This window comes from Dipodomys merriami, unplaced genomic scaffold, assembly GCF_024711535.1.
Source record: "Dipodomys merriami isolate MVZ:Mamm:240054 unplaced genomic scaffold, mDipMer1.0.p SCAF_1, whole genome shotgun sequence".
Classification (NCBI taxonomy): Eukaryota; Metazoa; Chordata; class Mammalia; order Rodentia; family Heteromyidae; genus Dipodomys; species Dipodomys merriami.
The window spans coordinates 12334365-12356508 of record NW_027202270.1 but is presented as its reverse complement, the minus strand read 5'-3'; positions in this window follow the sequence as shown (position 1 = coordinate 12356508).

The window sequence follows — 22144 nt, the reverse complement described above, 5'->3', positions numbered from 1 at the left end:
CTCCCATGACCTGATTATCTGCCCAAGGTCCACCCTCCTAACACCATTATAGTAAGGTCTAGGAGTTCAACATAGGAATCTGGGGGCGGGGCAACATGAACTGTTAGTCCACAGCAATGCAATACTTGTGCTGATAGGAGAAAGTGAGAATAAAATGAGAGGGATGGCAAGGTAATTACAAGAGTGGTGATTTTGTAACTTTCCCCCAGGAAAGTTTTCATTTCTGAAGATGACATGGGTGATACCTCCCCTGAAATATAATCCACTTAAAGTATGAAAAACGGAGAATAAAAGAAGGGGCTCTGTTCCAAGGAGACCAGCCACCCGAGCATCTGGGGAGAAGTTCGGGAGGCTGGGTGTTCATGGTTCCCAGAAAGGCCTGGCTGGAAGAAGGAGGTTTTCTTGAGAAGCAGCCGGAGGGGCTGTGGGACCAGAGCCCACAGGAAGCTGAGGGCGTGGCTGGCCAGGGCTGAAGGAAAATTCCAGAGCTGAGACGCAGTGCCTTGGGGACAGCACAATGTCTTCAGCCTGGGCTTCATTATACAAACAATCACAGAAAACCTCACAACACATCAGAACACTCACCCCATAAAGTGGGAAAATTCTGAAATGAAAATAAAACAACTACCATAGCAATCGTTTCTTTCGCTAACAGGAAGAGAGATGATGTGCGCCCGCAGGCCTGGTGAGGAAAGGAGCTGTCAGAAAGTCAGGGAAGATATTGCACAGGAAACAGGAAGGACTTGACGAACCCCAGGGAACCGCTGCTTGGGGAGAGTCCAAGTTTGGATGGAGCCCAGGCTGTGGACGAGCTGCTGGGACTTCCTGCTCTCAGACAGCCCCCTAGGAGCCTGAGCCGAGAAAATGAATCTCAGGGGCATGGCTTTGGTGTGGAGTTGTGGCCAGAGTACAGGTCAAATGCAGGCGCGTTTAAGAGCATAGTTTTCATGATAGCCATCCTGGCCATCTCTTCCCTACAATCTGACAGCTACCTCCTGGAAGAACAGGCTGTGGCTCTTTTCCACACAGCACCTGCCAGGGTCTGTAATCTAGTTTTTGTGTTCTTTTTATTTATTTACTTATATTTTGAACCTGGAAGAAAGTATGAATATATATATAATAGGAATAATATATAGTAGGTACAGTATATACACATAATGCTATATATAATATATATGTCTAAATATATATTCTAGATATATAGTGTATACTATACCTAGATATCACACACACACACACACACACACACACGTATGTCTGTATGGCAGGTGTGTATTACTGGAGCCTGGCAGTGTGCAAAGTTCATGGAATATACCCATATGTATAAGGCACATAAAATCTACCTTTATGTACAAGAATTGTGAAACTAGCACTGAACCAGAAGAAAGGACATCAACCTGGAGTTGCTTGAAAGAGCAACTCCATTCATTATTTTTATTTTTTTAAGGTAAGTTTATTTGACAGTACCAGAATGTTGTGAAAGAGAATAGTGAGACTCTGCTCCATTCAGATAGGAGCTCAAAGAAGAATCCTACATGTAGCCATTCTTGAAAAACAGGAAGCTCAGATATCAGTGCTCAGGATTCCAGAGTTGAGCCTCTTTGGTTTTCCTCACATCTCTACCATTTATTAATTGTGTAACTTCTCTAGTCTCAGTTCCCTTTTGTAGTTTCTAGATATTGAAAAGTTATTCCTCATGGGTTGAGGTTGCGTTCCTATCCAGCCAAATCTGAGATGGATGGAGGGTGTGCCTCAAAAGTGCTCAATAATGAAGTCTGTGGTTTTCTGCTTTGAAGGGATTGTGAACGTGATCAGAGCAGTTTGTCACCTAGTTAAATGCTTTAGTGAACAGGAACTCAATGAGATTGGTTGGGGAGAGGGAGGGAGAAAAGGGAGAAGGATGTAGGGTTTGACTCCAAACAAGATACTTTGTATCCATAAAGAGACATTCAAATGAAACACCCTTGTTCAAATATTTGCTGCTAAAAAAAGATGCAGGTAAGTCCCATTCAGGAGGTTACTGATGTAAACAGATGCAGTTTGTATGAATTGCAGGGTGTTGCAGAAGGTAGAATGGACCCCAGCTGCTCAGACATAGCTTGTTCTTGCTGGCTTTGCCAGCTCTTCTTTTTTTTTTTTTAATTTAATTTAATTTTATTTGTGAACGTACTGTATAGAGGGGTTACAATTATATGGGCAGGATAATGCGTACATTTCTTACCAAGCATTGCAGCCTCCTCCTTTGTTTACCCTTTTCATCAAAACACGATTAATCTTACTGATGATATTGAGTCTTGACTCTTTTGGGGGATTGGAACTGAGGTCCTTGTACTTGTTAAGCAAGCGCTCTACCACTTCAGCTATGCCCCAAAGCCCATTTTGGTTTAGTTTACTTTTCAGATAGGGTCTCACACTTTTGCCTGAGGCCAGCCTCGGTGCTCTGGCCTCTGTCTCCCCTCTAGCTTAGCAAAGATTACATACATCACCAGGTCTGGCATGTTTTAAACTTTTGATACTATAGATCAGTGTCATGGTATAGAAAAATTTATCATTCTAAGTAAGAGTGATTTAAATGTATACAGTAAAAGGCATTCTATCTTTGAGGATTGTAGCCTGAATGGTCAGCAACTGCTCAGGCATAGCCCCTTCTTGTCTGTATTGCTGGATCTTCTGTTCTTCATTTCCAGCTGGAGGCCAGCTTTTGTCAGCTGTGTGAACCTATTCAAGTTATTACCGTAGCTAGCAGCGAAATGAATGAATCTGAAAGACAAAGAACTTCCACACCAAGTCAGGGGCTTATCTAAGAGCCTCAGACTCACTCTGCCCATTTTCTAATTTGTTCTTGAAACTACTTAGACCTGATAGTTCATAAAAATGCTATGTGCCTGTCCTTCTTGTATTCTTCTGGGAATTAGGAGATGGGAAGTTAATTCTGTAGTATCTTTCTGCCTACAGCGAGGGATTCTCCCTTTACACAGACAGGCCTGGACTGCAGCTCTTTGTCAGAACAGAAAGAAACGGTATAGAAATTCAACAATCGGGCAGCTTAAGGTGAGGCTGCCTAAGAATGAGTACAGAATGGAAGGTGCCATGTTGGCTTAGTGAGATTTTTTCTTCTGGAGATCGTGGATGAGCAGTTCCCCAGGGACAAGATGGTCAAGATATATGGAACACAGTAAGTGTTCACTTAGTTAAAGTAGGTATGATTTCTTAGGGGACAATGTTTTGTTTTTTTTTTTTTAATCTGGGTATCATTCATTCATCAAGATAATTTGAATAGATTTGTTCGAATTCTTGTTTTCTTAGGCAAGGAAATGCTAGTTCAAGCTGGCCTCAAATTTTAATCCTCCTGCCTTACTCAGCCTCCCAAGTGATGGGATACCAAGGATACACCTCCACACTCAGCTAATAGCTTGATAATCTAGGCACTGTGGAGGATACATCAGAGCTCATTCTCAAAAAGGAATTTGTTAACTCGGGAAGTGGGATATATATATATATATATTTAAATACCATCTTAGGAATCAAATAACAGAAAGTGAGTTGTGATTGCTTAGCTTTTTGACAATAATCCTCTTAAGAGGATTTTCAGATATAAGAGCAATTTTCCAAGTATATTAAGTGAAATAAGCAGGCCCAAAGAAACATAGGTCCCGTAGTTTCCCTTATTTGCAATAACTAGTATATGTCTAGGACAAGAAGAAAAGGTCAAAAGTTATGTACATATGACCAGATAAGATGATGCTAAGTGAAATGAACCCCAAGACCGGGACACAAGTGGTTTTTTTTTCCTTTCATGCTATTGTTTTTAACATAGTTATAATGTACTATGTGACTTTTTTTGTTTCTCTGGTATGTTCCTCCCCCTAGGTATAACCCCTGGTTTTACTGTATTTGATTCCAGTGCCCTGCATCTTGTATATAAACTTTTCTAATTTGGGGAGGGGAAGGGAAAAAACTAAACGCTTAAATGGGTATACAGGTTGATCCATTGTAACAATGAGATGTACAAGAGACTATGTTGAAAATGAACTTTTCAACTTGTGAGGGGGGAGAGAGGAGTTGGGGAGGTGGAGAGGGAAGGGATGGTAGGGGAAAAACAAAGGAGGAGGTAACAATTCTTGATAGGAAATGTACTCATTACCTTACTCATGTAACTGTAACCCTTCTGTACACTATTTTTACAATAAAAATGTATTTAAAATTAAAAAAGAGCAATTTCCCTATTAGGACAAAACTTCTTGGAGACTTCTCTGACTTCTTAATTTAAGATTACGACCTGCTCTTTCCTCCAATCTGTCCTGATCTCCCTTACCCTATTCTGTCGGTTCCACCAAGCCTAACTAAACTTTGTAATGCAGTGTATTACTTACTTCTTTGCTAGATCCATTGATTATCGCTTGCTTTCTGCAAAAATTCCAGCTGCCTGTTATACCTAGTGTAACACTTGCTACATAAAGATTTGAAAGATGTTAATTGAATGAAGTCTGAAAACTCAAGCTTGAAAGCTCTTTCCTTTCCCAATCCATTTCTTCCTACCTTCTTTTAAAAAAATCCCTATTGTTATTGTAAAGGTGATATCTAGAAGGGTTACAGTCACATAAGTCAGATAAAGAGTACATTTATTTTTGAATAATATCACCCTTTCCCTGGCTGTCCCCAAGTTTTTCCCTCCTGTCCCTACCCACAAGTTCGTTTTCAACATAGTGTTTAGTGAGTACCACTGCTGTATTTGTTTACCCTTTGTCCACCATTTCTGTGCCCCCTCTTATTCTTCAAAAGATGATAAGTGAATAAATAAGAGAATAGGAAAAGAAAACAAAAACAGCAATGAAGGAAAAAAATCCTCTTGTTTCAATTTTCTGGAGTTCATTTTGACAAATATCATTTTGTATGATCATGTGTTCATAGTTATTCCATCTTTTTGATCCTCTCCTAAGAATATCCTCCTTTGGTCTTACTTTGTGTGAAGGCCTAGATACCTGTATCTTTTATCATGTCCCTGTGTATTTTTTTCTTTTACTGTCCAGTGTGTTTACTTGTAGGTTTATAGGCACATTCTAGTTACCACAAATGATTCTGTCTGGACAGAGGGCAAACTTTCTGTGGGTTGTCATAAGGCACAATCTGATTTTGTTGAGACTTCATGTTGCTCTGTGGGCCTCTTGAACAATGTGGAGTGTGTCTCTTGTTCTGGAATTCTAGGAAGTACATCTGAGAAGATGTACACCAAGTTTCCATGCTGGCCTTTTCTTCGCTATCAGCTTATCCAAGGCCCTTTCTTCCATCACCTGGGAAAATGCCTTCCTACTTCTCATGCTTGCTTACTCAGTGGTGGTCTTGAGAAATCCAGGGACTGAAGATAATTCTTACAAAATAAGCAACAATTAACATCGACAGCTTATTTGCAATTTCTAACCACTTCAGCAAAATCTCTTAATTTAAATCATGTGCCAGCCTTGTATGATTGGAGCAAATGTAGATTAAGAAGTGCTATCTTAGTAAAATTTACCCACATTCACACAGTTGATCAACAGAGAGAATGAGATGTGATATCTGACTAGGTTCCATTTTCAAAGCTGGGTGTGGTTGGCTCTCTCTTATAATCCTAGCTATGAAGGAGGCTGAGATTAGGAAAATTGTGGTTCTAGGTTCAGCCTGACAAAAGGCTCATGAGATTCCACCTCAACCAATACAAAGCTGGGCATGGTAGTGTACAACTGTTATCCTAGTTGGGAAGGTTGAGCACAGTGCATTCAGCCGGGGCATAAATGTAAGACTCTATTTGAAAAGTAACTAAAATAAAAAAGATAGAGCTGAGGGCATGGCTTAAGTGGTCAAGTATCTGCCTAGAAAACACAAAGGCCTGAGTTCAAACCTCAGAATTTCCAGGTATGAATGTATGTGTGTATATATATATATATATATATATATATATATATATATATATATATATATATATATATGTGTATACACACATACCTACATATATGTGTGTGTATATTTGTATGACTACCTTTTCTCTTTTTGTCTGCCATAGGAGATTGCTTAATCTGGAAGACTCAAGTAAAAATCTCTTGAGTAGTCATAGTAGCTAGCATCAATGGATAATACCTTTTTTTGTGGTGCTGGTCTCTTGGAGCTTGAACTCAGGGCCTGAACACTGTCCCTGAACTTTTGTTTGTGCTCAAGGCTAGAGTTTTACTTCTTGAGCCACAGTCCACTTCTGGCTTTTTGGTGGTTAATTGGAGATAAGAGTCTCATGGACTTTCCTGTCTGGGCTGGCTTTGAACTGTGATCCTTAGATCTCAGCCTCCTGAGTAGCTAGTATTATAGATGTGAGCCACTGGTGCTTGGCTGAATACCTTTTCTTATCATTCTGCTTCTAAGAGAATCTAGAATGGTGTTTCTTCTAGTTACATATATATACATGTATATAATTTATATAGATTACATCCATGCTACAGCTCCTAGCTATTCATGTTTGGGTTTTTTTTAACTGTATTTTTTTTGTCTTTTCTTTTTTGGTACTCGGGATCGAACCCAGGACGTTGCACTTGCTAGGCAAGCGCTTTGCCACTGAGCTACATCCCAGCCCTAGCTCCTAGCTATTCATGAGACTTTCACATTCTGTTTTTCACTTTGTTTCTTTCAAACTTTCCTTATAAACATTTGGGGTTTCTGTGGTTGCATTCTAGTGAATTTATTTTTTTTTATGGATGAATCCAAAGCACATTTATTTTTTAAATTTGATTGTATTGTTAAGGTGATGCACAGAGGGGTTACAGTTACATAAGTAATGAGTACATTTCTTCTGGAACAGTGTTACCCCCTCATTTTTCTCCCACTTTCCCCCACCCCCCAACTTCACCCCACCAAGTTGTAAAGTTCATTTCCAGCATAGTGTCTTGTGAATATCGCTGTTGCATTGGTTCACCCTTTGTCTTTTGTCTCACCATTTTGTTAGTCCCCTTCCCTAGAAATTCACTTAACCAAAGAAGTGAAGGACCTCTGTGATGAAAAATTTAAAAACCTTAAAAAGGAAATTAAAGCAAATCTAAGGAAGTGGAAAAACCTCCCATGCTCCTGGATTGGGAAGATTAATATTGTAAAAATGGCAATACTGCCAGAAGCTATCTACAAATTTAATTCAACACCCATCAATATCCCAACTTTATTCTTTAATGAAATAGAAGAAGCAATCCAAAAATTCATATGGAATAACAAAAGACCTCAAATAGCCAAACAATCCTTAGCAGAAAGAACAGTGCTGGAGGAATATCAATACTGAACTTCAAACACTATTACAAAGCTGTAGTAATTAAAAACAGCTTGGTACTGGCACAAGAACAGGCCTGAGGACCAATGGAATAGAACTGAAGTCCCAGAAATGAACCTGCAGACTTATGGCCAACTAATCTTTGATAAGCCAATAAAACAGTATGGAAGAAAGACAGCCTCTTCAACAAATGGTGTTGGAAGAACTGGCTAAACACATGTAGAAGACTCAAGTTAGATCCTTATATATCACTCTGTACCAGAATCAATTCCAAATGATCAAAGACCTCAAGATAAAAGCAGATACACTGAAAACATTACAGGAAGGACTAGAAGAAACACTAGGGCTCCTTGGCACAGGTGGAAACGTTCTTAATAAAGACCCAGAAACACAACAAATCAAAGAAAAGTTGGATAAATGGGATGGCATGAAACTGCAGAGCTTCTGCATAGCAAAGGACATAACTAGCAAGATCAATAGAAAGCCCACGGATTGGAAGAAGATTTTCACTAGCCACACAACAGACAAGGGCCTCCTATCTAAAATATACTGAGAGCCACTTTATAAAGTAAGCTGAGTGATACCTTCATTTCCAGAGGGTCCTGGGGATCTGTTCTGAGAGTCAAGTGCACATTTTCAGATGGTACTTCAGTCAGAGCAGCCCAAAGGAGCAGGTGTTTGGACAATCAGCACCCTTCCACTTGGGGCAACAGCCTACCAAACCACTAGCAACCATGGCTTTGGGTGGAAGTCAATGGATAGCAGCACCTTCCTGCTTTTTCAGGTTGGAAGACAACCCTCTCTCCTAGGAGCAATAATTATGCATCTTTTCCTGGCATTACTTGAGAGGTTTAAGAGAAAAAGCAAATGAATTAGGAAGCTCTCTGCACAATGAGTTAGAAAAATGAAAGAGACATGACTTAATGCGATCAGGCTAACAATAACATCATTTTTTAAAAAAATCATTAAAGATATAAACAACCATTTCTCAAGTTTCCCTTGAAGGAGGTTTTTCACCGAATGTGGTCCCAGCTTGATGGTTCGGACTTACACCCATTCTCCATGGAGATCTTCTCTCAGCCCCCAGGGGTATTATAGCAACAAATAAACTAGGCTTGGGAGCAAACACATTTTGGGCTGGGAAAACAAACCAACTTTTACTTATTCAGACTCCAAGGGTTCAAGTTTCTTCCCAGTGTCTCTAGCATAGGATTTTGTCCTTAATGCTTGGGCTTGGCTCCTGACCAAGCAAAAGAATTTAACTGATGATTTTTCTATGGCCAGAACTCTCTTGCTATGACTCTTAGTCTCTTCTTTCATCTTTCTTTCCTGTTTCCCAACATTGTCCTTATTTTTCAGACATTTTGGCCTCAGACTTTTGGCCCCTACTTCTAAGAAGTAGTTTTCCTACTGACTTCCTATTGGTCACCTTTTCAGCCGTTCCTCAGAGTGGATTGTTGAAACACCTTTTGTTCTCTGCTAGGACAGTGGGCAGAGAGAATGTAGCATCAGATACATTGGGCAGATTGGACAACTTGCAAAAACTCTCCAACTGGTAATGTAGAGGACATAAGACAATAATCAGAACTCTGATCTTCCTCAAGGCATGCCTTGAGTCTCAAATTTGTTTTATACCCCCATTTTGGGGGGCTTCAAGGTAAATAATGGTAAGATTTCCTTTTCTATTCAATACACGTCTTTTCTTCACTTACATTCTTTTCTGATACTAATTACCATAGTCTTTCCATATATATATATATGTATATATGTATATAATTTGATGAATTTCTTCATTGGATGGTTAGCTGGATGATCATTTTGCTCACCCTCAAATATTCAATATCTTAACAGGTACTTGTAAATATCGTGCACTATGTATTGAGTAATGCCATGGCTTGAATGAGTTCACTGGAAACCATGTATTGGAGCTTAATCTCCAGTGCAACTGTGTAGAATTATTGAGAGGTGACGAGGCCATGAGAGCTCTCCCCTCCTGATTAGATTAATGCTAATTATAAATGGGCTCAAGGCCATGAGTTACAGCTCTTACTTGCTCTCAAATTCTCTTGCCTTTCTGCCTTCTGCCATGGGACAATGCAGCATGAACTTCATCCGATCAAGTCCTTCTCAACCCTGGACTCTGCAGCTGCTAGAATGATAAGACATAAATACTTTTTCTTTATAAATTATTCAGTCTGTGCTATTCTGTTACAGCAACATAAAACTGACTAAAACAAGCAGCAAAACAAATCAGAGGAGGTTTGCAACACTCAGTGTGTGATAGCATCATGCACTGTGGTGTTCATGGAATACAAATTGGGTTTTAGAATGGGTAAAATTTTTTTAAAAAGCAGCTTAACACTTGACTCTTGACCTGAGACCTACATTGTGAGGTGCGGGAGGTTGTTGTGACACAATTTCACATTTCAGCAACGTCATAAGGAAAGACCATAAACTTTGGAAGTGGGAATGAGACCGATCCATTTATTGGAGGCAAAGAGCTAATTTAAGTCTTGAAGGATAGGACCAACCAACCATGGAGAACCTCCAAAATTGTGTGTCAAAATAATCTTCTTCTCTATGTGAGTTGATTGTCTCAGGTATTTCATTATAGTAGTTGAAAGCTAACTGATACATTGTTTCCTTCAGTAATTTGTGACCTGAAGGTGACCAAAGTATGGGGCATAGATGTCCATGCTTCCAACCTATGCACAGTGCTTCAATCTTCTCACTCATTCAATTCAATTCATTCATTCAATTCCCCATCTTCCAGGATAAGGTCAAAACTTTTTAGTGCAGTACATAAAGCCTTCCTAGTAAATGATTAATCTACATGTTTAATTTCAACCACCTTCAAAAAGTTCTACTCTGGGACCTAGACTTAAGTTCCTGGAAACTTTAGAGGGACATTGGGATCCAAACTGCAGAATTCAGGAAAGTTCTAGGACTCGTTGGTTCTGAAAATCAACAACCAAGATAGATGGAAGTCTCAGAAAAGATAGAACCATTGTCTTCAACACCTTGCAGAGATGAAGGAAGATACCTAGATAAATAAAATGAACAAAGCCAGAGATTTATTCTACTCAAAAGGTAGGGTTTTAGAAACTCATTTTTCATTTGCTGGGAAGAACAGAAAAATTGGAGTATTCTGCAGGGGGTGGGGAGGGGAATGAATTGGATGACGTGTTGGAGACAGACTCTCTGTAAAGCAGTCATTGCTATTCCTCTCCTGTTTAGAATAAGGGACAAAGGGACCAGCTACTTTTGATGTCTGCCACAATGCCTGGTGTTTTAGGAAATTGCATACAAAATAAATTCTAGGAAAATGATGTGAATAAAGAAGAAAATCTATTTTATTTTACCATGGAACTAATTCATGACTCAATCATGATTAATCAGGGCCCTCTTGAAGTTTCTCCTTCAGGGAGCCTGTGGATGTCTCACTGTCCTTCTTCTGGAGTAATTCTTCCCCTTTTACATTCTAACTTTTGATTCTACATTGCCTGACTGCTTCTTTCTTCATTGCTTAGCATTAGCTCAGATAACCTTTGGAGCAAGAATTGCTACTCAGGAACTGGCCTGAACTCTCGTGTCTTCCAATTTTGACTCAACTTCTGTAGCAGCTCTATGGAAAGATAATCCATCCATTGGAGATTCTTGCTCCGAACATTTAATTCTTAATGTTCCCAAATTCCTTACCCACCTCAGCTAAATGACAGGTGACACCTCTCAGGAGCAAAACTAAGCAATATATTCCTTGTGTTTGAATAGAATACATGACATTCTGTACCAGCTGTATCAATGAGCGGTCAACTCAAGGTGAGATTGTGAAATGAATGACCTTTGGATTTGCCTCCCATTGAATTGTTCTCATATTTTATTTCTTATCCATTTGAGTTTTATTTTTTTTATTCATCAGAACAGCCTTGGCCCAGTTTGAAAAAAACCAACCAAAAAAGTCAAGAACAGAATTTAAATTAAAGACCTGTGTTCAATTTCCAATTATAATCCATGATGCATAGACAATGTGAAGACGACGGGACTTATCTGGACTTATTTTCTTCCTTCCTGAGAATGAGATTCTGATGCTCATCAGCCAAGTTGCCATAAGAATCAATTTTGTGTTGTATTTCTAAGTGCTATGCAAACTACCAAGTAAGTGAAGATACTGTATTTGTGTTGATTCTGAGCTTGAACTCAGGGCCTTGTGTTCTCATTGGCTCTTGCTTACAGCTGGTACTCTACCACTTGAGCCATGCCTCCAGCCCAGTGCAGATGCTGTTATTATTGGTATGTAAATCCTAAATTGCTCCTGTGCAGACCACTATTTATTTTCAGTCTCTATGGAAGTGATGCTTCTGGACATAACATCTGCAGATTCTGTGTTTATGTCTCTACTCCCTCTAATGTGCCTTCACACTCTTCCTCTGGGGTCACACTTTACTCTTCCATCTGGATATTTAATTAAACTTAATGCATGTTATTAAACTAATGAAAATGAAAGGAGGGCAATTGTGGTACATGCTCACAATAAACTTATGTATGCCATAATAAGCTTATAGATATTAAAGGACCAGTAGTGTGTGTGAAATTCAAAGGCCACAGGTTCTCATCCTTCTTCTCCCTTCCTTCTCCCACTCTTGTTCTGTGCACCACACCAGAACTTCTATATGCTTAATGAAAGAAAAGGCATTATGTAGGAACAGAGAGATTAAAATGTAAGAAACTCTGGGTTAAACAAATAAAGGTCTCTACCATAAGATTAATATACACTGAGCACATTCCAAAAGTGGATCCCTTTTCAAATGTGTTGGACTAGATACTTGTTTTCTCCAAGTGAAGTAAGTGTCTGGGAGGGTGGCTGATATTTATGGGGCACCCCTTGAGCAAGTCTGCCTTTAGTGAATCCTGACAAATGGCATAATGTTAGTTTGCCCCAGGGTATCTGCAGGAACTAAATGAAGTAATACGTGAACATGTAAGCAAGATCTACGGGGTATGGAAGACTCAAATGGCTCTCATCGGAGAGGTGTTTAATGGTGATGCTGGGGATGATCAGGATGCTGACAAATGGGAAATGCTGCCTTAGATGAACTCTAAGGAAGAAATGATTCCCTTAACTCCCCACAAAGGCCCTACCAAACCCTTTCCATCATCCAGCAGCCTTAATCATACTGGTTGAATTGAATATCAGTTTTTTAATGGAAAAAAGGAACTGAAAAACAAATGTAAGATCCATTGTCTGGCCTTCATACATATCATGGGAACTTATTCTCATTAGGGGTATCAGCTCAGTGATTCTCCATCTCCAAAACCACTAATTTTTTAAATCCTCATTATAAATCCCAAATTAGAGACCCCCTCAGACATATTCACAAATGGACATTCAGTGCAAATGAGCCAGACTCGAACTATGAGTCAGAGGCGGGCATCAATGGGGTTAAGGAACAGGCTGTGTCCTTAGCTACGGAGTGTGTGTTTTATGCTCTGTGTATTACCTCATTCCTTTGTTTCATACCTTTCCTTGAGGACCTAGCCACCTACAGTGCCTGTGATAAGGGCTGGGACCTCAAAATAAACATGATCCACAAGGACCTGACTCTCATCAGGATGGTGAGAACATCCTTATTCCATCCTGGTGGCTTATGTCAGCTAACACTTAACTTCTTAGTGGCGTAGATTTTATCTTCTGGTGCAAAAAAGTAAAAAGAAAAATGAAGAAAGAAAGAGAGAGAGAAAGAGAGAAAGAAAGAAAGAGAAAGAGAGAGAAAGGAAGAAATAAAGAGGAAAAAAGACAGAAAGAAAAAAAGAGAAAGATAAAAAGAAAGGAAGGAAGGAAGGAAAGAAGGAAGGAAAGAAGGAAAGAAAGAAAATAACACTTTGGTGCTGGAGGTGTGGCTCATTGGTAGAGTGCTAGCCAATAAGTGAAAGCAGCAGGTACTGAGTTTGTGTTCTGGTCTTGGGCCAAATTGAAAAGAATGAGCATTGTGGGGTTTCCAGGGAGTCCCCTTCTGCACCCCATCAGAAGACAGCAGCCCTGTGTTAGGCTACTGAGGATGGTACCTAAAAAGGAGGGTGTTTCTGGAGCTCTGAGCTCTCCTGGAAGTGTCCCAGGCAGTACAAACAATCACATTTACTTTTCCTTTTCTGGACTGAAGTATCCATTTCTTTCTCCAGAAGTCGAGGCTTGTCTCCCAAGGTGGAAGCCTGGATCCGATCTACACAAAGGGATCGGCTGGTCCCAGACAAGTGGGTAAGCTGGATAGCAAGTCAGCTTCCCACGAAGAATGTGCCTGGCACACATCTTCCCCTTGTTTGCTTCCTACCCCATGGTATGAAATCCAAGAGGATGTTTGAGCTGAGATGGCTCAGAAGAAATCTGTGGATAGCTACTGTGTGAATAAATAGCCTAATTTCCCATTCTGTGCTAAGATCTTCCCTTTGTTGCCAAGTTATCTTGATTACACTAAAAACAGATTCAAATTTTTCATCAGCCCCTAGGTCTGATTTGGAAGAAGGCTGTTAAAAATGGATGAGGGGCGACGCTGCCAACAGTCATCTAAAAGTTCAATATCACAGAAAAAAATGGTGTTTGCTTCCCTGGCTGGGAGGGCAAAGCAGATGCAAAGGAAAGAGAGAGGAGGAAAATGAATGGTTGCAATAAAAGGCACCTTGACAAATGGACATTTCTCATCTACTTGATCTTCATGGGTTCAGTGACAAGTGCCTAGATGTGATCGGGCAAAGAAAAAAGCTCAGGAAAATAGTAAGACCTATTCCACAGGGGCGTAGCTCAGCCAGAAATGTTTCCCTTATTCAGATACTATTTTCTACCTTATTCTTAGTTTTATTTTAAAGAAGGTGTGGAATATTGTAGCTGAATATAATGTTTCAAAACCTTTCTTGTCTGGCCCCAATGACGTCTCCTAGCTTTCCAACCATTCATTCCTTCACTAGGTTGGAAAGTACCCATTATATCTAGGGTACCAAAATTTGAGGGTTTTATGAAAACACCCTTTGAAGGCTCACTTGGTAGGATGTAAACCATACAGGAAAACATAACTGGGAAGGAGAGAGACCATTTTGGGTTTCACACTTGTTTCTCTCTCCATAATCTCAGCCTGTGCATGGTTTAAGAACTTGGCTTTGAATCAGATTGGCAGATTCAGCTCTCACCTCTGTTACAAATTGGGTCACTGTTATGGTTTCGATTTTAAAGGTTCTGCTCAAAGCTCATGTGTAAAAGGCTTGGTTCTCAAGGCAGTCATGCTCAGAGGGGAGCATGGGAGAGATGATTGGATGATGAGGGCTCTGACCTCATCAATGCACTAGTGCATGGATAGATTCATTTATAGCTTAGTGGGTTTGATGGAGGAGGGGCTTTGGTAGGAAAGCGCTCTCTCTCTGTTTCTGTCTCTCTCTCCTTCATCCAAGCCTAAGAGCAAAGGAGCCAAAGGAAGTGGGCTAAAAACTCTGAAACCATAAAGTCAAAAACAAATCTTTCCTTAAGTTGATATTTCTCCGATGTTTTTCTCACAGCAATCTAAAACTGGCTAACACCATTAAGTAGACTATGTACCCTCTTTCAGACTCAGTTTCCCTTATTTGAAATGGGCATTGATGATGATGATGATGATCCAATCCCCATCTAATGCTGAGAACTGAATAAGGGTGGCAGAAACATGTGACACATAGTCGAGGTGAGATAAAATGAATTAACGCTTCTATCATGAATTCTCCTTTCTACCCAGCCCCCTTTCAGTGTTGATGGCACCTCTGTTCTGGTAATGAGGTTCGAACTTCAAGAATTTCCCCTTTCCTTCCTTTCCTCTCTGTAGTCAGCCACCAGTTGGTGTTGTGTCTGTACTGTCCCTCACTGAGGTCTCTACATGCCTGGCCTCTGGTCTCTGGTCCATGTTACTGCTCAAACTTTGGCCCTTGTTAAACATTAACCATGCGTTAACATCTGGGAGAGCTTCCGCTGCACCTGTTTTCTCTCACTTACGTGTAGTAACACCTGTGAAGTCCGCACATGTGCTTTGCCAGAGGGAAACTATCTTATTTTGGCTTGTTATTCCAAGTATATATATGCTTCAGTCAGACAGTTACCTTCCTATTACATTCTAATGTAGCCGAAGGAGTCCTATCACCTACCTTGTGTTTTTGCCGTCCCTTTTCTATATTTGGATACTTTAGCTATGCAGACACCATTGTGCTTGTAACTATCTACAGTCTTCAGGACAGCAATGTGCCGTTTGGGTTTCTAACTGGCCACAATAGTCTAAAGTGTACAGCCTCAATGTGTGGTAGACCTTCCCATCTAGATTTGTGTAAGGACGGAATGATGCTTGCACAATGACCTAAATCTCCTACCAACACATCTCTCAGCATCTATGATTGTAGAGTGCCATGTGAGTGGTCCACATTGGGTGGCTCATAAACAACAGAAATGTATTCCTCGCAGTTCTGGAACAGTCTACCAGCATAATGAGGCTGTGGTGATGGCCTCTGGCCTCTTACAGGTTGCTGCAGCCTGTGACTTCTTGTATCCTCACCTGACAAATGAGAGAGAGGGAAGAGAGAGCACTAACCTCATTGATGGGGATTCCATCCTCATGACCTCCTTTCCTCCCCAAGTTCCCGCTTCCAAAGAGTATCCCATTGAAGGTTAGAAATGGATTTTCTCTGTCCCAGCCCTAGAGGAAAATGACAGTGTCTTTGCTCACACAGCAAGCTGTTTTCCAGCCCTCCCTGACCCCCCCAACACAGCTTTAAGAAAGCTAGTATGGGTGGCTCATGCCTAAAATCCTAAGACCTTGGTTCCAAGACAGCCAGAGAAGAAAAGTCCCTGAGACCTCATTTCACCAAAACACGAGCAAAAATCCAGGCTGCCATGGCACCAGCCAAACAAGCCAAGCAAGCGGGAAGCCCTAAGTTCAAAACCTAGTACCAAAAACCAAACTAAAACAAACAAACAAAAAAAAAACATTTCCAGGAATTAGATACACCTATAGCTGCCAAATCGAGAGACATATACTTAGTTGCATATATCATTTGAAAACACAGAGTGGACACGGTGGTACACACCTGTAATTCCAGAACTTGGGAGGCTGAGGCAAGAGGATAGCGAATTTGAAGCTAGCCTGGGCTACATAGAAAGTTCCAGACCAGTGCAGGTGGTCTGGTGAGACCCTATTTCAAAAAATAAAAATAAAGCTGGTCATAGTTGTGCATGGCATGCTTTTCATGCTAGCTATGTCAGAAAGCATAAATAGCAAGTTTACTATCCAGCCTGGCTTAGACAAAAATGAGACCTTATCTCAAAAATAACCAGAGCAAAACTGGCTTGCAGGTGTTAGAGGACTCAAGTGGTAGAGTTCCTGCCTATCAAGTGCAAAGCTCCGAGTTCCAACTCCCAGTGCCACCCAAAAGAAAAGAATACAAAACAGCAAAATAAAAAAGTCATAAATTAAAAAAAATCCACTCTCCTCCAGCTTGATTTTCTGAGATAATATTCTGAACTACCCTATCCTAACAACTTATTCCAATTTCAATTTTAAAATAGGGACAATAAATTTTAATACTATCCAGAGGGTTCACATAAATAGTTAACAAGGTAAAATACATAAAATGGCAAGAAAAATGCATGGGAAACACTCAAAAATATGCACCTGCATTAATAAGAAAACATATCAGTACCATCTGTTTCTTACCTAATCATTGACTTATCATGGGGACTTGGGAAAAGTAGACTCTCAAAATCCAGGTTGATTCATCTCAGCGTCAGCATCCTTCAGAAGAAATTTAAGAGACTCTGCAATTGACAGTAAGGGAACCTTAGAATATCAATAGAAAAAATATGATAAAAATCGAATCTGTAAAGCCATTTAAAATAATAATGTTACCTCCCCCTGCCCCTCAGGCTAGATATTAGTGACTGATCTTTCAGAGAGTGATGCTTTTGGATAGTAAACAAGCGTGAACTAGTCAAGTGCTATAATCTAGTCTGGAATTCGTTTAAGGGAGTGGAAACAGCATTTCGGCGAGGGGCTGCTAAGCAGGCATTGCCACTTGGACAGGGAGAAGGTGAGTGTGGGCGAAGATTTTCATGGAGTGGTTTGCTTGTACTCTATGTCCTACAGGAAAGAAACAACAGATTGTTTCCTCCATTCTTTCTTACTTTTTTCTTTTTTCTTTGTCGGTCATGGGACTTGAACTCTCAGCCTGGGCACTGTCCCTCAGCTCTTCAGCTCAAGGCTAGCACTCACCACTTGAGACACAGTGCCACTTCTGGTTTTCTGAGTTGGTTATTGGAGATAAGAGTCTCTTGGACTTTCCTGCTTGGGCTGGCTTTGAACCGCGATCCTCAGATCTCAGCCTCCCGAGTAGCTAGGATTACAGGCCTGAGCCACCAGCACCTGGCATGTGCTCCATTCTTAAACAGGTGAGCCCACTGGGCAATATTGATTAGCTTGTTGTGCTACAAGCGGTCAAGGACCACTACCAGGTACTTTAGCAGCAGCTGCTGAAGCCTTATGATAGATGCAGAACCTATATGCTCCCTAGACTAAATTAGAGTCCTCAGTTTAACAAACCTTCTGGTGACCAGTGTACCCCTCAGACTGGGTGACAGTGTTCTATAGTGTAAAGGGACCGAAAGAGTAGAAGGAACACTTCAGTAATATTACATCGTGTTTGTTAGTATTTTGACTGCACAGAGAGGGAGAATGGAGTTTGGATTTGAAAGATGAAAGAGACAGTGTTCTGTATCTAGAACTCCTATTGAGGGTAAACCTTTAACATTTAAAATCAACTCATTGGGCTGGGAAGGTGGCTCGGTGGTAGAGCGCTTGCCTTGCATGCATGAGGCCCTGGGTTCAATTCCTCAGCACCACATAAGCAGAAAAAGCTGGAAGTGGAACTGTGGCTCAAGTGGTAGAGCACTAACCTTGAGCTGAAGAGCTGAGGGACAGCGCCCAGGCCCAGAGTTCAGGCCCCACAACCGGACCTCCCCAGCCCCCCCCCCCCCCAAATCAACTCATTGTAAAGAGCGGCCTCTGTTTTGAACACAGACGCTCTACTGCAACCGATGGTCATCAATTGGCCAGATGGAAGAGGGCATTCCTATCTCTTCCTGTAGGAGAAGTTTGATGATAGATTTAGCAAGCCTGGCTAGGTTGTAGGCAGAGCATGATAAAGATGCCGGCCACAATACTGCAGAGAGAAAAAATGAGGGTATCCCTGTCAAGGGTCCTCTACAAAAAGACTGCCCATTCAAAGACTTTTAAGTCATTATACTAGAGACTTACCTCAGCTCTGGTAGAAATGACAGGGTTTGAGGTAACTGTCATCTGCCTACTGTGAAATGCAGAATGCTTGGCCAACAGAGGAAGTAATGGTAACATTTCCTCCTAGTGCAATAGGGCCAGGCTGCCTTGGAGGCTGAATTGTTTCTGATTGGGGTTCTGGTTACGTGATAAGTAAAATACAGGGAACTCAGATTTGAAGTTCAGACAGACAGTACTGTAGTGTAAGTACATCCTATGCAGTACTTAGAACCTGAATTTTATCTAGCAGCCAGAATCCAGCCAGTGAGGCTACATAAGAGACCTAGGACATTGGGTGAACATTGTATCCACGGCAAGGCGTGCCACCCCCACTCTGCTTCCTGACCACCTGATCCCCAGCAGCAGAATTACGCAGCTTGCATTGGTGAACCAACCTCAGAGATCTTCAATCTTGTTTTTCTGGGTTTTACAAAGATGAAGTGATTTGCCTAGGGCAACAGGGCAGGTTATTCTAGCTCTACTTTCCCTTTTATGAGTCATCTTGAATAATCTAACCCTGGACCTCAAAGTACTAAATTTGATGCAGAAGCTGTTCTTATAAATAGTCTAAAAGAAATAGGAAGGGGAAAGTGACAAACAAAACAAAAATGAGAACTCCTAAAAGTAGGCATTGACTATGGAGCTAAATATACTGAACTTCTTTAAATACGACTTTGGAGATTGTCATAGGGTTGCAGCATGCTAACTTTGTCTGCTGAATTTGAAGCTATGAAATACATTGGGGATTTGTTGGTTATTGAAAAATGTTGCATTAAGTTACTCCAAATCTGTCATTAACTCTTTGCATAAGAGACAGGGGATTTATAATTATAATTTATAAAAAATGCTATTGAACAAAAAAATCTGAGGAATTACTGGTATCCTATGAAATGTATCTGAGAGAAAAATATACGTAAAAGTGACCCCTCTCCCAAGATCCCAGGTAGCAATTTACAAAATGAATTCTCTTTTTTTTTTTTTTTTTTTGGGTCCAGTCGTGGGGCCTGGACTCTGAGCCTGGGCGCTGTCCCTCAGCTCTTCAGCTCAAGGCTAGCACTCTACCACTTGAGCCACAGCGCCACTTCTGTCTTTTTCTTTTTGCTTATGTGGTGCTGAGGAATCGAACCCAGGGCTTCAGGCATGCAAGGCAAGCGCTCTACCACTGAGCCACCTTCCCAGCCCACAAAATGAATTCTTAATATATGCAAATCGGCTCAAGGAAAAGAAAACAATAGGAGTTGTTTACTGAAACCTCAACATTTCTTAGCCTTCTTCTGGCCAGTAAATGATGACAGAAAATTCACAAGTAAAGTAACATTTGGAGAATAACAAAGATGAAGAAGCAACAATATACACAATTGGGCTTTAAATGAGAATTACTGCTAGAGGTGTGGTTCAAATGGTAGAGCCATCTATCTAGCAAGCACAAGGCCTGGAATTCACATCCTAGTAGCACCAAAAGCTGTTTGATTAAATCAGATGAAAAATATGTACAACTTACGGACTCTTATTTTCTGGTCTCTTTTGTTTGCAATGAGTATAACTGAAAGGAAAAAATGCAGTAATCTTGATAGATATTTAAAAGTGATATGTAAATCTTGTTTGCTTCTGTGGTAGCAGGAGAAATATATTTCTCTCTAAATATTAAAAAGTTGGGTGATGTGACTCTCAACAGGAGCATAGCACAACTCATCTTTGTAAGTACTGAACGTTAGTGGATATTATTTTGGTACTCTCTATCAGGGTTTCTCATTTTGTATTCTTTCTAACACTAACTTTGGGGATGATGGATGGTAATGAACTTAATCAACAGAAGCAAAGCCAAAGGTAAAATCTCTCATCTTTAAAATAGAGCCATTATACACACCATTAGCCATGTAGAAAACACTCCACGAAGACTCTCCAATTTTTGTGGGTAGAGCCACATAAAGATGCTTCTGGAACTACTCAGCATAGAGAAAGTCCTTTCAACAGGCAATAGTGTTTGTCTGGTGCCACATCTTCATCTGTGACTGAACCACAATAGTAGCTCTTGGGTTGTGAAGATGGAGCCAATGAAGACATTGTATTTGGCAGTAAAGGGATTTATTAAGCTCAGTGTGGTAGTACACACCTGTAATTCCAACACTCTGGGGCTGGGGCAGAAAAGCCTTGAATTCAAGATTTCAAAGAAGCCTAGTCTATACAGCAAGATCTTATTTCCAAGAAAAGAAAGAAATATAATAAGAACATTCTACAAATTACCAAGTGGGCTTCATATTGGAACACAGAACCACTGTGTTTTTGCATTTTTCTGTCTCTCTATTTGAAAATACTGAAATCCGAACAAAATATTCTGAACTCAGTGAGACCCTGATGGTAACTCATTGTAAAAGTACAGCTGTGAATTTCTTCTTAATTGCCTTCACAGAGGGCTACTGCATGAAAGTAAATTTAGATTGAGCTTATGAGAGAGACCCAAGGTCAAGGATTTTAATAATTGCTTTGCCGGAGACATTCCTAAGAGAATGGAGAAAAATATCAGAAACTACAGGACTTCACAGAGTGAAAAATGAGAAAATAAGTCGAGTTCTTAACTCCACGGCTGCTAAACAATGCTTGAAATGTGCACTCTTCTGAAAAAACAAATCTGAAGCATTTACAGCAAGGCTTTTACAACCAGAATAGATTTAAATAGAATAGATCTTCCTTTGAAAGACCCCTTGCTAACAAGAATCACTTGTAAGTGGGAGGCTAAAGCACTGTAGATGATATGATCTCCTTGATCCATTTTACAAAATAAGAAAGGAATTTTCCCCAAATCTAGCTATAAATCTCATTAAAATATGATGTTGGATATAGTACTTCCCTTGAAAATGTTCTGATTTTCTATTTATTTATGTTGGCAGACACATCAGTTCTCACCCCAAATTACAAAACTGGTAGACAACAACCTATTATCTACTAAATTATGTAATAAAATACAAAAAAAAATGAGAGTGGATTTGAGCTTGACTGGATCTGGGCTCTCAAACAGCTGATAAAAGCTAGTTGAAGCCAATTAAATGTTTTGATTTTTAAAAAGCCCTGCTACTGATAGTATTATGTTGGCGGTATGTATCTAAATGTGCATGTGTTTCGGTGTTAAAGGCAAGGGCTATAGGAGAAAGGCTCCATTCCATCAACCTACATCATTGGAAATCCATGTCATGCAGAAATGTATTTGTACACAGGCACATAGACTTGAAGGTCTTGTAGGACAGAACATTACGTTTTAAAGTAATTATGTAAATGAAAATTACATAAACCTCCAGATGAGCTCTTAAATTTCTTATAGCATTTCTTCCTTAAAAACAAAAGCCTAGGAAAACCCCCCAAGATTCCCAGTGAGATTCATTAAACCTGCTTTTCTTTTCCAAAATCCTCAGGCTTGATACCTCAGGTCTTTAACCAGTAACTTTACACAGTCCACATAACTTCCTTGGTAATTACAAAATACATTCTCTCTCCAGAAACCTAATTAGAGCCATGGCAGTATGTATGGCTAAGCGCTAATGGG